A 15,172-nucleotide genomic window follows, 5' to 3' on the forward strand; every position below is an offset into this window, starting at 1 on the left:
ATGATTACATTTTCCATAGTAAATTCAGTAAATGTAATCTCCTACAGATACATTTATTCATTCCCAGCTTCAAAGTCTGTTTTCAACTAACTTCGTGAAATACTTGGGTTTTCATCTTTGTGACAAAATAAAGATGTTGTTGATTTATCCCATTCAGTATAGAGTTTCACTCATGTTTTGGATACTTTTGAATGGTAGGGCTGTTGGAAAGCCATAGGCGTTTCTACATGAAGTCTATTATCTGAAGAGACAGTAACATTTCTCTCAATTTTAGAAATTGTGAAAAAAATGCCACTCTTCCTTCTGGCTCCAATCCAAAAAACTAATATCTCTGTCCCTTGATAAATCAAAAGGAAGATCTGGGGATCAATGGCATTTTGGGTATGAATACGTATTTATTATTCTTTGTAATTTTTTGTTGTTATTTCCAAGCATAGGTAATCTATTTGCTTTTCAAAAGAATCTTAACGTATGTTAATTCCACATATAATACAAAAATGATTCCTATAACAGAATATTTTTTAAGATAGGGACACAATTTTAAATATTTTAACTGAATTTATAATTTTTTTATTAATGTCATATATAGTACATAATTTAATATACCACATTACATGTTTTATATATAAATATATAAGAATATCATATATGCAATGGAAAATCAACAAAAAAAGGTGAGGAATTAGTTTAAATCAGGTATTTAAAAAAGGGAGAAGATGGCACAAAAACATACATCAGATCAATGGAACAGAATAGAGAACTCAGAAATGGACCTACAAACATATAGCAACTAATCTTGACAACTAATCTAATCCTGACAAAGCAGGAAGGAATATCCAATGGAATAAAGACCATCTCTTCAGCAAGTGGTGCTGGGAAAACTGGACAGCGACATGCAGAAGAATGAACCTGGACCACTTTCTTACACCATACACAAAAAATAAACTCAAAATGGATGAAAGACCTCAATGTAAGACAGGAAGCCATCAAAATCCTCAAGGAGAAAGCAGGCAAAAACCTCTTTGATCTTGCCCGCAGCAACTTCTTACTCAACATGTCTCCAGAGGCAAGGGAAACCAAAGCAAAGATGAACTACTGGGACCTCATCAAAATAAAAAGCTTCTGCACAGAGAAGGAAACAATCAGCAAAACTAAAAGGCAACCAACAGAATGGGAGAAGATATTTGCAAATGACATATCAGATAAAGGGTTAGTATCCCAAATATATAAAGAACTTATCAAACTCAACACCCAAAAAACAAATCATCCAGTGAAGAAATGGGCAAAAGACATGAATAGACACTTCTCCCAAGAAGACATCCAGATGGCCAACCGACACATGAAAAAATGCTCCACATCACTCATCATCAGGGAAATACAAATCAAAACCACAACGAGATACCACCTCACACCTGTCAGAATGGCTAACTTAACAACTCAGGCAGCAGCAGATATTGGTGAGGATGCGGAGAAAGAGTATCTCTTTTGCACTGCTGGTGGGAATGCAAGCTGGTGCAGCCACTCTGGAAAACAGTATGGAGGTTCCTCAAAAAATTAGAAATAAAACTACCCTATAACCCAGCAATTGCACTACTAGGTATTTATCCAAGGGATACAGGTATGCTGTTTCAAAGGGGCACATGCACCCCAATGTTTACAGCAGCACTATCAACAATAGTCAAAGTATGGAAAGAGCCCAAATGTCCATTGATGGATGAATGGATAAAAAAGATGTACATATATATAATGGAGTATTACTTGGAAATCAAAAAGAATGAAATCTTGCCATTTGCAACTATGTGGATGGAACTGGAGGGTATTATGCTAAGCGAAATTAGTCAGAGAAAGACAAATATCATATGACTTCACTCATATGAGGACTTTAAGACACAGAACAGATGAACATAAGGGAAGGGAAGCAAAAATAATATAAAAACAGGGAGGGGGACAAAACATAAGAGACTCTTAAATATGGAGAACAAATTGAGGGTTACTGGAGGGGTTGTGGGAGGGAGGATGGGCTAAATGGATAAGGGGCACTAAGGAATCTACTCCTGAAATCATTGTTGCCCTATATGCTAACCAATTTTGATGTAAATTAAAAAAAAAATTAAAAAAAGAAATATTAAAAAATAATTATGTTGAATGAAAGACTAAAAATAAAGGCAAATGCTAGATATAAAATAAAAATAATAAATAATAAAAAAATAAAAAAGGGAGAAGAGTTCAGGAGAGTTTAGCTGTTTAGTTTCTGTTGGAAAATTAGGTGATGGTTGGAGGCCAATGAGAATGCGAATTTAGTTGAGCAGTATGGAGAAAAGCCACATTCTGGGAGATAGGTCAAGGTGGGAGACATAAAGATTGAACCTGGTCCAGGTACTCCTCAAGCTTCAGGCAACAGTTCCAATGCCAGTTCTTACAGGTAGCCTCACCTGAGCCCCCTGCTGGCCATTGCTTCCTTAGCACCCTGCACTCTTTTTACCATATCACTTACTAGATCTTTTTTTATTACCTTAATTCTGATTTTCCTGTAAGTATAGGGCAAGGACCATATCTTTACTCATAAAGCATATAACCCAGTGCTTGGCAGATGACAGGTGCTGAGTAAATTAATTTTAGCCTGAAAGCAAGAGAAGAATAGTTTGAGAGAGCAGCATGGTTATGTATTCAACAATAATGAAATAACCCAGAAAAACGCTTGGTTAATTTCCTCCGTAAGTTCTTCTAGATAAGATAAAAGGGAGAATGGATGGGAAAAAAGTTCCCACATCAAGCAATGAACTTAAACAAACAAAACTTGAGAACTGCCAGGGGTATTGTAATAGTGTTGTATGATGACAGATGGTAGCTACACTTGTGAACACAACATTACATACAAACTTGCCGAATCACTATGTTGCAGACCTGAAACTAATGTAACATTGTGTGTCACCTACTTAAAAGAGCACTGTGGAATCAGATCACGTTGGTTTGAATTCACACTACACTTCTTAGATCTGGGATCTTGTGTTCTAACTCGTGTAAACTTCAGTGTCCCCATCTTTAAAATGACGAACATAATGATCTAATGGCAAGACCGTCAGTAGGTTTAAATATGTGCAAAGCTTACATATATATAGTAAATTCTCAACAAATGCTCAGTGTTCTTAAGCCTGCCTCACTTTTCTAATCTCTGTTCTTCATTTGGTTTAAAATGATTGAATTTAGTACAAGAAAGTAAGTCCTCCAAATGGTACTGATAAGCAGTACACAGAAGCTTTCATATTTTGGACTTCTTAGAAAGGGAGGTGTGAGGTGCTAGAGGAAAAGAACACGGTCTCGTCTTCCGGTTTATCTCATGTCTGGCACACACTGTGTACTACATGTGGAATTTTGTCACCAAATAGACGATAAATATGAAAATATCCATCTTTTTATTTTTTTTTAACTTCCGGCCTCTTCTTTTCGTAAGTGTGCTTTCATTCCATTTTTTTCAGAAAAATTAAACCAGAATGCAAGAGTGCAGTTCCTGATGAAAAATTGAGATTAGTATGAAATTAAAAGTTTGAAGGACTTAAATCTGAAGTACTGAAATAAGCCAGCTACGAGGTGGTTGTTAGGTCTGCACTTTCGACATTGCTTGTCAGCTCTAGTTCTGATCTGTTACATAACCATGCTGCAATTACCCTATCTACCACCTAACCCTCACGGTCTCGCTTGATTATTAGAGAGCTCAGGTGTCATTTTTAAAAAATTGAAAAACAAATTGGTTTTGCATCTTGGCCCTGCCACCACCAAAAGGCAGTCTGCATGCCTTTCGTTAGTAGAACTGTGTGTATAATTTACACATAAAGCTCTCATAGAGTTATCATCCTAGACAGTATGCCTGGGGATAATGTGGAAATTATGTTCTTTTGTGTAACTGGGAAGGTCTCCAAGATGAGTGCCATTTCTTGGAACTGCAGAATTCTTTTCTCACATGAGCTACATGACAGAGGAGTGTTACACAGCTCACCCATGGATGCTGGCAGCCAAGTGACACCCAAACAGAGTTCCGAGTCTGCATTATGTAATTGGAAATCCCTGCAGTGCAATAACTTTTCAATGTGCACAATGATCTAAATTAATGCCTCACTTCTACTCAGGGAGAACTAGGCTGCCAACGATTTCATTTTTTTTTCTCCCTCTCAGTTGAGAGATACAATTTGTCTTAGAGGCAATTGTAATGGATGCTTCTGTGTGTCTGGTTTGCAAAATGAAGGTATGTTTTGTGCTATCCTTTTTGCTTTTCTGCTTAATCCTTTGATATGTGTGGGCTTCATTTCAGTGCTGTGTGTGTGTATGTGTGTGTATTTCTGCATTCAGTTGGTGTGTGGTACTATAAGGTGTCTTGACTATTGTGTGTCACTTTTATGTATTAGGTACGGTTGATTAGTGGCCAAAATATGGGAGGTACTTTTGCGAAGGCAGCAGCTAGTCTTTGGGGGAGATTCTAAAGATGATGCCATTGGTTATTTTAGAATTACTACTGTTAGTAGAGTCTGTTTCCTCTGACTCTTTTCCTTTCTGGGATGTGTTTTTCTGTCTTTCGGCTTCATTTCAAAGATATTACTGCTCTTTGATCTAATTTTTCCTAAGTGATTGCTAATCAGTGGCATTTTCACACTAAAAAGAGTATTTCAATGGACCTTATTTCTTTTGGTTCATTCTCAGTCCATGTTTTACCGAAATACAGGGCAAGGCTTTCACCAAAGGGAGGTGGTTCTGATTATTTAGAAATTGGCATTTCTAAATGGCATACCCACCATTAGCCTTTCAAGAGAATGTTTCAAGAGAAAAATGTCTTTACATGAAAAACAGGCCTGTGCAATCAAAGAGAAGAATACATGCGTTATGGAAAACCAAGCTCTTGCTCTATCACTTATAAGCACATCCAGCCCAACTGCCCTAATCTAAGCTTTCACATTCTCTTTCTTGAACGCCAGCAGCAGTCACCTAACTGTTTTCTCCACAACCACTCTGACCCCCGCTAAACTGATTATACACATAATTCATATTGGATCCTGTCAACCTCTTCCTCTTCTCAAAACCACTCACGTACCCAGGCTTAACATTCTTCAGTGGTTTTCCTTTGCGGGTAGGATAAGAAAACAGTCTTACCCATGCTTTCAGGGCGTGGCTCAGTCCACCAGCCTCATCGATGCCCTCCCGGCTGCTGCTTCTCTGGGGTCCAGTCTCACTGGCCTTCCCTTAGGCCCGAAAGGGGCCAAGTTCCTTCCTACCAGTACCCAGATCGTAAATCTTGTAACACAGTAGCTTACACTTCTACACTTCTTATCCTGTTAAGTCCACTCTTTCTTCAGATATTAACTCAATTTTCACTTCCTCAGGGAAGCTTTCCCCATTGACATAATTTGTTCATTTCCTTTTAATGACCTACTCCCATTAGGGCTAGATTTTCCTCCTGTATAGTAGTTTTTACAGTTGTAATTTTATATTCATTTTGTGGAGTGATTGTGATTAATATCCATCTTTTAAAAAAAATGTTTATTTTGAGAGTGTGAGAGCACGAGCAAGGGAGGGGCAGAGAGATTGGGAGAGAGAGAGAATCCCAAGGAGGCTCTACACTGGCCAGGGCACAGGGCCTGTTGTGGGGTTCAGACTCATGGAACTGTGAGATCACGACCTGAGCTAAAATCAAAAGTCAGACGCACAACTGACTGAGCCATCCAGGGGCCCCATGTCAATCTTTCTTAAAATAGGAAAGCAGGGGCGCCTGGGTGGCGCAGTCGGTTAAGCGTCCGACTTCAGCCAGGTCACGATCTCGCGGTCCGTGAGTTCGAGCCCCGCATAGGGCTCTGGGCTGATGGCTCGGAGCCTGGAGCCTGTTTCCGATTCTGTGTCTCCCTCTCTCTCTGCCCCTCCCCCGTTCATGCTCTGTCTCTCTCTGTCCCAAAAATAAATAAACGTTGATAAAATAGGAAAGCAGAGGTATTTTTGCTTGACTTTGTATCCCACCACCAAATACAATACCTAGAATGTCATAGGGGGCTCCGTAAATACCTTTTTTTTTTTTTTTTAAATAAGTGAAGGGGGGGCACCTGGGTGGCTCAGTCAGTCGAGTGTTCGACTTCGGCTCAGGTCATGATCTTGTGGTTTTGAGCTCTATGTCGGGCTCTCTGCTGACAGCTCAGAGCCTGGAGCCTGCTTCAGATTCTGTGTCTCCCTCTCTCTCTGCCCCTCCCCTGCTCATGCTCTGTCTCTCTTGCTCTCAAAAATAAATATTAAAAAAAAAATGAAGAAATAAAAACTACAAGACAAGAATTTGAAAAAAAAAAACTTTACTAAGTCTACTGTAATCATTTAAGATTAGAAAATACAGGGGCGCCTGGGTGGCTCGGTCGGTTAAGTGTCCGACTTTGGCTCAGGTCATGATCTCACGGTCCGTGAGTTCGAGCCCCGCATCGGCTCTGTGCTGACAGCTCAGAGCCTGGAGCCTGTTTCAGATTCTGTGTCTCCCTCTCTCTCTGCCCCTCCCCTGTTCATGCTCTGTCTCTCTCTGTCTCAAAAATAAATAAACATTAAAAAAAAATTTAAAGATTAGAAAATACAGTTGTTAAGCTATTAGAGTGTGTTAGAACTTTTTTTGGTGAGTTGATCTTGGTTATCAAGTTCACTAGCTACACTTGAAAGCAAGATCACTTAAATTTCATCTGAATGGACTTTATAGGGCAAGTGCCCCAACTCATGAAAGAAAGTGAATCTGGGTTGCATTCCTATCTCCTTGGTGTTTATAAATAGAATTTGGAAAGTGGTCGGCATGTCTGAAATGCCCATATGAGGAAATATATAATCATATTGAAACAGCAGACATGTTTTAGTTCTTACTATGTGGCAGACAGTGTGCTAAGCTCTAAACCTTTGATCATTTATATCCCTAAGTCTTCTGAGGCGTTGGTACGACTGTTAACTGCTTTTCGTAACTGAAGAAACAGAAACACATTATGTACCCACGCTCACAAAATTAGCGGACTTTGAGAGGTTTGTAAGATTCAAGACCCCAGCTCCCATACTGCCTTATTAAATGTAACATTATTGCGGCATCTGGGTGGCTCAGTCGGTTAAGCCTATGACTGTGGCTCAGGTCATGATCTCATGGTTTGTGAGTTCGAGCCCCGCTTTGGGCTCTGTGCTGACACCTGAGAGCCTGTAGCCTGCTTCAGATTCTGTGTCTCCCTCTCTCCCTCCCTCCTTATCTCTCTCTCCCTCTCTCTCTGCCCTTCCCCTGCTTGTGCTCTCTCTCTTGCTCTCTCAAAAATAAATAAACATTAAAAAAAAATAATGCTATTAACATCTATGTGTTCCGTCTAGCAAGTAGGAGATGAACATTTTGTGTTTTGCCTGAGAAGCAGGAGTAGGAGATGTAAATGAATCTTTAAGAATAGGTACAGATGTTTTGCTGCTCCCCCAGTATAAATAGCATCTGTATTGTATTTTTAAAAACATATGAAATAAAAATTAAAATGATAGCCTATTTTATTCTTGCTACTCACTTTTACAACGTTTTGTATTGTTTGAATTTGTACGCTACAATCTTAGCATGGTCTTTCGCATTAAAATTCAGGTATTATTAGTCATAGTGCTATCTTACATTTATGTGGCATTTTACAGTATATTAGGCATTTTCATTTAGATGCTGAATTTAATTTTCCCAAATACCACCTAAAACAGGAATGGGGATCTCCATTGTAAAGATGTGAAGGTGAGAATTCAACTCTCAAGCGTAGAGTGGATGGCTAGGTCGGGAGAGGTCAGGGCTGGCATCCACATCTTCTGACCCCAAGAGCACCCACCAGCAGCGTTATCATAGAGCCTTTCACGTACCTGCCCCCAAATCCCAGGATTATCTGCTCCTGTGATAGGTGTCTTTATCAACAGGACCTGAGTGCTGTTCAACATACACTGAAATTCTTTGCTGGGTTGTGTTCTCTTTTGTTTCATCTATCTGTAAAATTTAAGTGAAATTCATTAGACGTGATTTGTTTTATGGAAAAGAGAAAAACTAAAGTGTTTCATTTTTTATTTAAAAAGTTTACCTGTCAAGTTATACACATACACATATTTACGTTATATATACTTTATATGTAAGCGTTAGTAATTATTTTATGACTGCAACAGAAGTGTGATGGATAGCGTTTTCCTTAGAGCTCAGTAGTATCATGATTTCTAGTAAAAAAAAATGGTCTCGGGGCATCTGGGTGGCTCAGTCAGTTGAGCGTCCGACTTCGGCCCAGGTCATGATCTCACAGTTAGTGAGTTTGAGTCCTGTGTTGGGCTCTGTGCTGACAGCTCAGAGCCTGGAGTCTGCTTCGGATTCTGTGTCTCCCTCTCTTTCTGACCCTCTCCCACTGGTGCTTTCTCTCACTTGAAATTAATAAACATTAAAAAAATTTTTAAAAATAGTCTTAAACTAAGCTTGGCCCTACTGGGAAAAACAACACAAAATGTTTAAATATATGGTAAAACAATTAAAATGGCATTTTTGTGATAGGTCATATTATCAAGGCACAAATGGTGACATTTTTTAATGTCATAATTATTGTCTTTAATTTTCTGAAAGTCTAGTTTTGAAAAGCTTTCTTTTTTATCTTGCTCTGTTTATACCAAATGATTAAAAATTTCTTCAGTATAACATTAGCACAAGAAATTAGTGACAACAGTGTAGCCTGCCTGAACTCAAGACCTCTAAAGGTTTACATTGAAGACCTTAGAGGGTGCAATGAAATTCTACCAGCATATACCAAAGGGCAGTGCAAATAAACTCAGAACAGACTTCTTCAAGGTTGTTTTTTTCTTATTTGAATAGCCCAAAGTATAATGTGATTTAGATTTCCCATCAAGTTTTGATTCATTTCTGTAGTGTATTATATTGCTATGCTACCACATTGCCTCCCATTGTGGCTAGGAAGATGGGATTTTTACGAGCAGGCAGAAATAGAATAAAGAAACAATTCAATATTTTTTCCATTCATGCATCCCTAGATGTAAACTGACAAGGTCAGCCAGGAGTTGTATCAGTAGTTACAATTGGTTATCTAAAATCCAAATTACAGGACACGATGTTCTTAAGTCCCAGTTGAAAGCTCAAATGTTGCAATCGATGTTTGTTTCATTTTGCAAAATACTGCAGTTCCTTTTTAACAGTTTTGATCTTTATAAAGAAATTTCACTAGAGACCTAGACAACAGCATGTTGTTGGCCTCCTTCCTCAATGGAGCGGTAAACTTTATTATGTATCAAACTGTCCACAACTGTGGCAAGCCTTTGCTCTTTGGGGAAGGAGAAAACCCAGATGCTGAGAAGACACACAGCATATAATGGCAATGAACATGAGCTCAGAAGACCTGGGATGTGTCCTAGGCCTGCCACTTGCTAGCCTTGAAATAGGCTCTCCCCTCCCCCCCACCTCCCCCCCCCCAAGTACAGTTAATGATGCCAAGCCTACCTAATTCCCAGAGATGATGGGGCCATGAGGTGCTGTAAGCGATAGTTCTGTGAAGCTTTATGCCAATGTCAGATGGTATCTCCATCATTATTATTCTTTACACAGGACTGACAAATTAACAATTCTTTTTTTCTTGTTTCCTAATATCAGAGGGGATGGTTACTCAGTTGTAAAGCGAATGTTTCAGGAAGTGTAGATCTGGAAAAAACAGATAACAGCACATAAGTTTGGTCAGATCAGGGATGTTGTGATGGTATTTATGTACTTCCTCGCTATCTTTGTTTTTATCTCCACCCCTTTATAGTGCTTTAGATAGCAGAGGCTTTGAGAATGGATATCCTGATTACATTACTGAGGGTCAAGGTAAGCTTTATATATGATGGTGGCAATTAGTTGTTGGCCATGGCTGATTTCCTCATCATATCTCTCAGAAACTGTCAAGGGTATTTACGATTTTGCTGATCATCAGATATGGATACCCAAATGCCTTGTGGTGGTCTGATTCTATTGCTATCATTATTAACACAAAATGTTAACATTAACTCTTTTTGAGTTAGAAAACATAAAAGCCAACCTCATTGAGGGCTGGTAGTGGTGGTGGAATAAACTAGTAACAAGAGGCATCTAATTTTGCTGTTTTTTGCTCTTAAAACTCATTTGGTATCATAGTTAAGAACATACTTGGTCTATATTTCTTATCTCCACACACGGATCAAGACCCCTTGCATTCTTTTCCTTTTTCTTTTCTTTTTTTTTTTTTAAGATTGACATATTTTTCTTTTTTTTTTTTTTTAAATTTTTTTTTTTTTCAACATTTATTTATTTTTTGGGACAGAGAGAGACAGAGCATGAACGGCGGAGGGGCAGAGAGAGAGGGAGACACAGAATCGGAAACAGGCTCCAGGCTCTGAGCCATCAGCCCAGAGCCCGACGCGGGGCTCGAACTCACGGACCGCGAGATCGTGACCTGGCTGAAGTCGGACGCTTAACCGACTGCGCCACCCAGGCGCCCCGAGATTGACATATTTTTCGAGTACATAATGCATTCAAATGATTCGAAAATCATAAAGTATACAATACACAGGAAAAGTCATGCTTGGTTTCCTGCCTACATGCTTAATTCACACACATCCTTCCCCGCCATGGATATGAACAAGGTAACCCAGGTATAAGTTTCTTGTGTACATTCACAGAAATAATTTTTTATGCTTATAACCCCATGCAAATATATAAATATACATTGTTTTTCTTAAACACACAGTGTCTTAATACACAGTGTTTGGCACCCTTATTTTTACTTAATAACGCATGCTTACTTTTTGAGGTAGTTCTCACTGCTGTGATTATGTGTATGAAATTATCCCTTTGAAGGGCTAGACCTCAGGATATACTTCTATAATTTTTTATAGTTTTCCTCAGTGAATTTGGGAAAAGCAAAGTAACTGGTTCTTCCAGAAGCTGAGCAAAAAACTGAAAAGAGACATTATCTTGATGTTTTAAGGATGGTGTTTATATCCTTTGGTTATGGTATGGTGTTTGAATCTCTTGGACATCCATTAAGTGTCTTTCCTATTTTCTAAAGAAAATGATATGTACGAATATGTTTATATCTCCTCCAACTCAACACGATGTAGGTGTAGTAATCTGATGTTCAAAAAAAAAAAATCACAAAGATCTAATCAAATTTGCCTATAAGCTATACCTAAGAAAAGTCCGGGGCAAAGTTGATGTTCATCATAGAGCTTGAATACCTAGGCATAGCCTGCTTAGAACAGAACCTTCTCTGTTGTAAGTATGTGTTCTGTGAAGAGAAATCATAAGGTTTCTCTATGCTGGTCCTAATGTACCCAGCACATTAGCACATGTTTTCAGCAGAGTTTCGCATAGTTTCCTTTCAGTAAGTACAAAAATTTAAAGTTTAAATACAGTTTATAAAATTCAGAATTTTTAATCCTAACATTAAAAGTATATTATAATTAAATTATTTAATATTTTTGAAATACTTAATCTGCTAGAAAAATCACATATTGGTCCTGAATACTGTTTCAGATGGTTTTTAGTTATGTAAATTATTTCTCTCCTGACTGTGTAATTACATGATGGACTGGTTTCTAGGGTATCATATACTTAATGTGAGTTTCTAAAAATGCTTTAATCATATAATTGCTAGTTTATCAAGTAGAAAATATAGGTCTGAGAACACTATCATTATGTCATTATTCTCTACAAAAGACTGTGAAACACACTGAAGAGGCCATTATGAGGCAAATAACAGTTTTCTGTCGTGTCTAAATTTGCAAGGATTAAAAAAAAAAAAAACAGCAAAGGAAATGTCTAAAGGTAAAGAGTTTAAAATGTACCAGGCAATTTATCTTGGGTCTCTCTCTCTCTCTGGAAAATCAGTGCAGACAAAGGAAGTGAATTGGTAATACTTAGGTCAGGAAAGCTAGTAGATTATCTAATGCCAGGAGTGACGCTAATATTTAATAATTGATTCACTAAATTCCATGTAGAAAGTCTAAAGGAAATTAAATAAACCTGAGACTTAGCGTTTGCGTTAGAATCTAGCTGCACTCTTCTTGTGCTTGTTTTATGAAGTGTACCATGTTCAAGTGGGATTGCAATAGATAATGATTTATATTCATTGGGTTTATACCTAGGAGGAAACCAGACTTGTAATCTGGAATGGCTAAGTGGTTAAATTCAAATCTAATTTTATAGAACTCAAAGATTAAAAAAAAAAATATTTTTTGACTCAGGAGGCGTCATGGGTCAGAAAATTTATTTTCAGCAAAGTCTAGTAAAGTCCAAAGTAAAATACTCCACTGGTGAGTTTAGTATGAGAAGTCAAGACCCTTAAAAAGTCTCTCTCTGTCGATGTATATTTGTTACATACACACAGACACATATACACATTTCCTTGCTCTCCCACTTAAAATGATGACAGCTAGGGCTCTGAGCAAGAGGAAAACCAAAGCCAGGATGTTAGCTTTATTAGTAAACGGGGAAGGTTGAAGTGATGCTGTAACCTGAAAATCAGATGGTTATTCTGTTAGTGTCGATTCTGCTGTTGAATCTGCTTCATGATTAATACAACCAGTTGATTTGTATTTTCATGCAATAAAAGCATTTTTTCTCCCACAATCTTTTTTTTTTTTTGAGAGAGAGAGAGAGAGAGAGAGAGAGAGAGAGAGAGAGAGAGAGAGAGGGCACAAGTGAGCGAGGGGCAGAAAGAGAGAGAGAGAGAGAGAGAAGCGGGGCTCATGTTTTATCCCAAGCGGAGCTCCAGATCAGGAACCATGAGATCATGATCTTGGCCACAGGCGGATGCTTAACTGACTGAGCCATTCAGGTGCCCTACAGTCATGGTTTTAAAAAGATTGTTAAATCACGGTTACATTTTGCTGTTTAATCTTTTGCTTTCCCTTCATCTGTTAAAAAGCAACAAAAACTAATATTTTTTTAAATGGTGAGTTTTAAAAGATCATAGGTTGCTGAACTGATTGAAAACTGATTCATTGCTAATCATTCTGGTCTTTCAAGGAAACCTGAAACTTGACTAGGTCTTTTGGTGATTCTATGCTTATGCCACTAGCTAGCATGGGGCAGCCCTGGAGTCAGAATGTGTTGACTCAGAATGCGTCAGAATGTGTGGGTTTGAATCCTGGCCCTGCCACTTACGTCTCCGTGACTGACCAAATTTCGTGGCCTCTCTGTACTTCTGTTTCCCTTTTTGTAGAACTGAGATGGTAATAATAAGTACTTCATAGAAGATTAAAGGCCATTCTCTGTGCCGCCCTTTTAACTCAGTGTGGGGCATGTGGTCCACAGTGAGTGAATGTTAGCTCTTGGTTTTCCTCCTGATAACCCCTCCTGTTCTCCAGGTTTGTGGCTCTCTCCCTCCTGTACCTTCTTCACATGTCTATGATTACCTTTTTCAACAAAATAGTCAATACTCAAGATATAATCAGAATTTGTTTAAAAAGTGTCTCTGCCACTTAATAGCTAGCTGGGCAATCTTAAGAAAGTTTCCTTAATTTTTGAGCCTAATTTTTCTCATTTGTAGGACTCTCTTTTCTTGAGTGGATCAAATGACATTTTAAATATGAAAATACATTAAAACCTGCAAATTAGTAGAGATTATGGTTAGAAATGTGAGCTATAGAAAGGCAGAGATACTGTCTTTGTTTATTTCTTTTTTTGGAACAGAAGTAATTTTCCTATTTGAACAGATCTTTATTTTGGAAAACTGGAAAATCCAGAAAATCGAGAAGAAGAAAAAAAAGCCTGTATTTCGTCCACTTAAAGAGAGATACTATTAACATCTCGATGTAATCATTTAAGTTTTACTGGAAATACATTTTGATATCCATTATGTCTTACTTTAATGTTTGCGTATTGCTAGTGTACCAACAAGCCATGTTTCCTTAAGTCACTGTTGTCAGTTTCTTTGTAGAGTAAATAGACTTACTCTATGTGTACAAGGCAAAGTTTTTCCTGGTTTATTTGTAAGTTTTGTGTGTCTTGTAGCATAACATATGCACAGTCTTTACTTTGCGCTTTGGGAGGTGAAAAGTTTTAGACGCTAAAAACTGTCACAAGAAGTCATTTTTAGCTTTCCTTTAATCATAAAATCAAGTACCTTTTTACTCTGCTGCATTATAAACAATCAAAATGTTCTGCCCATAGGTATATTTGTTGGTATGTCCTAACTGCAGCAAAATTTGTTATGAAAATTTGAGGTGGAGGAAAGGAAGTTGACGAAACCCTCAGCTTCAAGAATGCAGAAATTTGAAACACCCATGGACTAGCATAATCTGCAACCAATAATCAGTAAAGCTACTGTGTAGACCGATATTAATTTTGAATCTACAGATGGTCAAAACGGGTGCAGATGCACATACTTTGAAATAAGTTAAGTTGGTTATGTCATAGTTTGTTATCAAAATGTCATAGCATGTACAACTAGTTAAGGATAATTAAAAAAAACACGTAAGTTGTAGTATAATTTTTGCCAACCACTCCACTCCATTACCAAGTAACCAAAATACTGTATGAGAACGTAGAGAGAAAAAAATAAGAAAAAACCCAGACAATGTTTGATAAGGTACCAAAAAAAAAAAAAAAACAAAAAAAAAAAACCAAAAAACCTTCAAAGAAGCAGGATTATAGCCATGGAAAAAAACAAAAAACAAAAAAACAACGCAAAAAACCCTATACAGTTAAAAGAGGTCCTCAGTTAAAAAGAAGGCTGGAAGACCAGATTTGAGGCAGCAGCGTCCACAGACATGCATATCAGTGAAGTTTGTCAGAACTTAATTTGGGTGGTCACATGAGCTTACTGTGAATACACTTAACGTTTTCATTTGCGAAATATCAGTTGCTATGTGCTGGAACATCCGCTAGGACCTTGAGATGTAAAAACAAAAGACAAAGTTTTTGCCCTCCAGCTAACAGTATAATGATGAAGACAGGTACATAGATAATTAAAACGTAACGGGGCAAAAGCAGTGATGGTGTTGGGCGCAGGTTATTATGACATCCAAGGGAAAGTCGGTGTAGCCAACCCGAGGTAGGGGAGGGGATGACAGTTTCAGGGAAGGATTCCTGGGGACGTGACATGGAATTGTGCGACTGTGGGGGCAATAGGCAGAGTGGAGGGTGAGAGAGGTATAAACCAAGCCCTGG

General features: G+C 38.1%; 2 long non-coding RNA genes across 4 annotated transcripts in view; one reads left to right on the forward strand and one right to left on the reverse strand.

Annotated features, from left to right (window-relative positions):
* Positions 1 to 15,172, forward strand: part of LOC116738279 — a 162,311-nt gene that overhangs the window by 20,305 nt on the left and 126,834 nt on the right. The gene's annotated exons all lie outside the window — the stretch shown is intronic.
* The window catches only part of LOC115520271, a 46,229-nt gene that overhangs the window by 8,947 nt on the left and 22,110 nt on the right, over positions 1 to 15,172 (reverse strand). The window contains exons 2-4 of one of the 3 annotated variants that reach the window (XR_003970742.2): positions 9,485 to 9,682; positions 7,864 to 7,984; positions 2,147 to 2,620 (exon numbers count right to left, since the gene is read on the reverse strand). This is a non-coding gene — a long non-coding RNA (uncharacterized LOC115520271). Of the gene's footprint in view, positions 1 to 2,146; positions 2,621 to 7,252; positions 7,985 to 9,484; positions 9,683 to 15,172 lie in introns of those variants that run through there. The other 2 variants (XR_003970741.2, XR_003970740.2) reach the window with 2 other exon arrangements.

This window comes from Lynx canadensis, chromosome C1, assembly GCF_007474595.2.
Source record: "Lynx canadensis isolate LIC74 chromosome C1, mLynCan4.pri.v2, whole genome shotgun sequence".
Classification (NCBI taxonomy): domain Eukaryota; kingdom Metazoa; phylum Chordata; class Mammalia; order Carnivora; family Felidae; genus Lynx; species Lynx canadensis.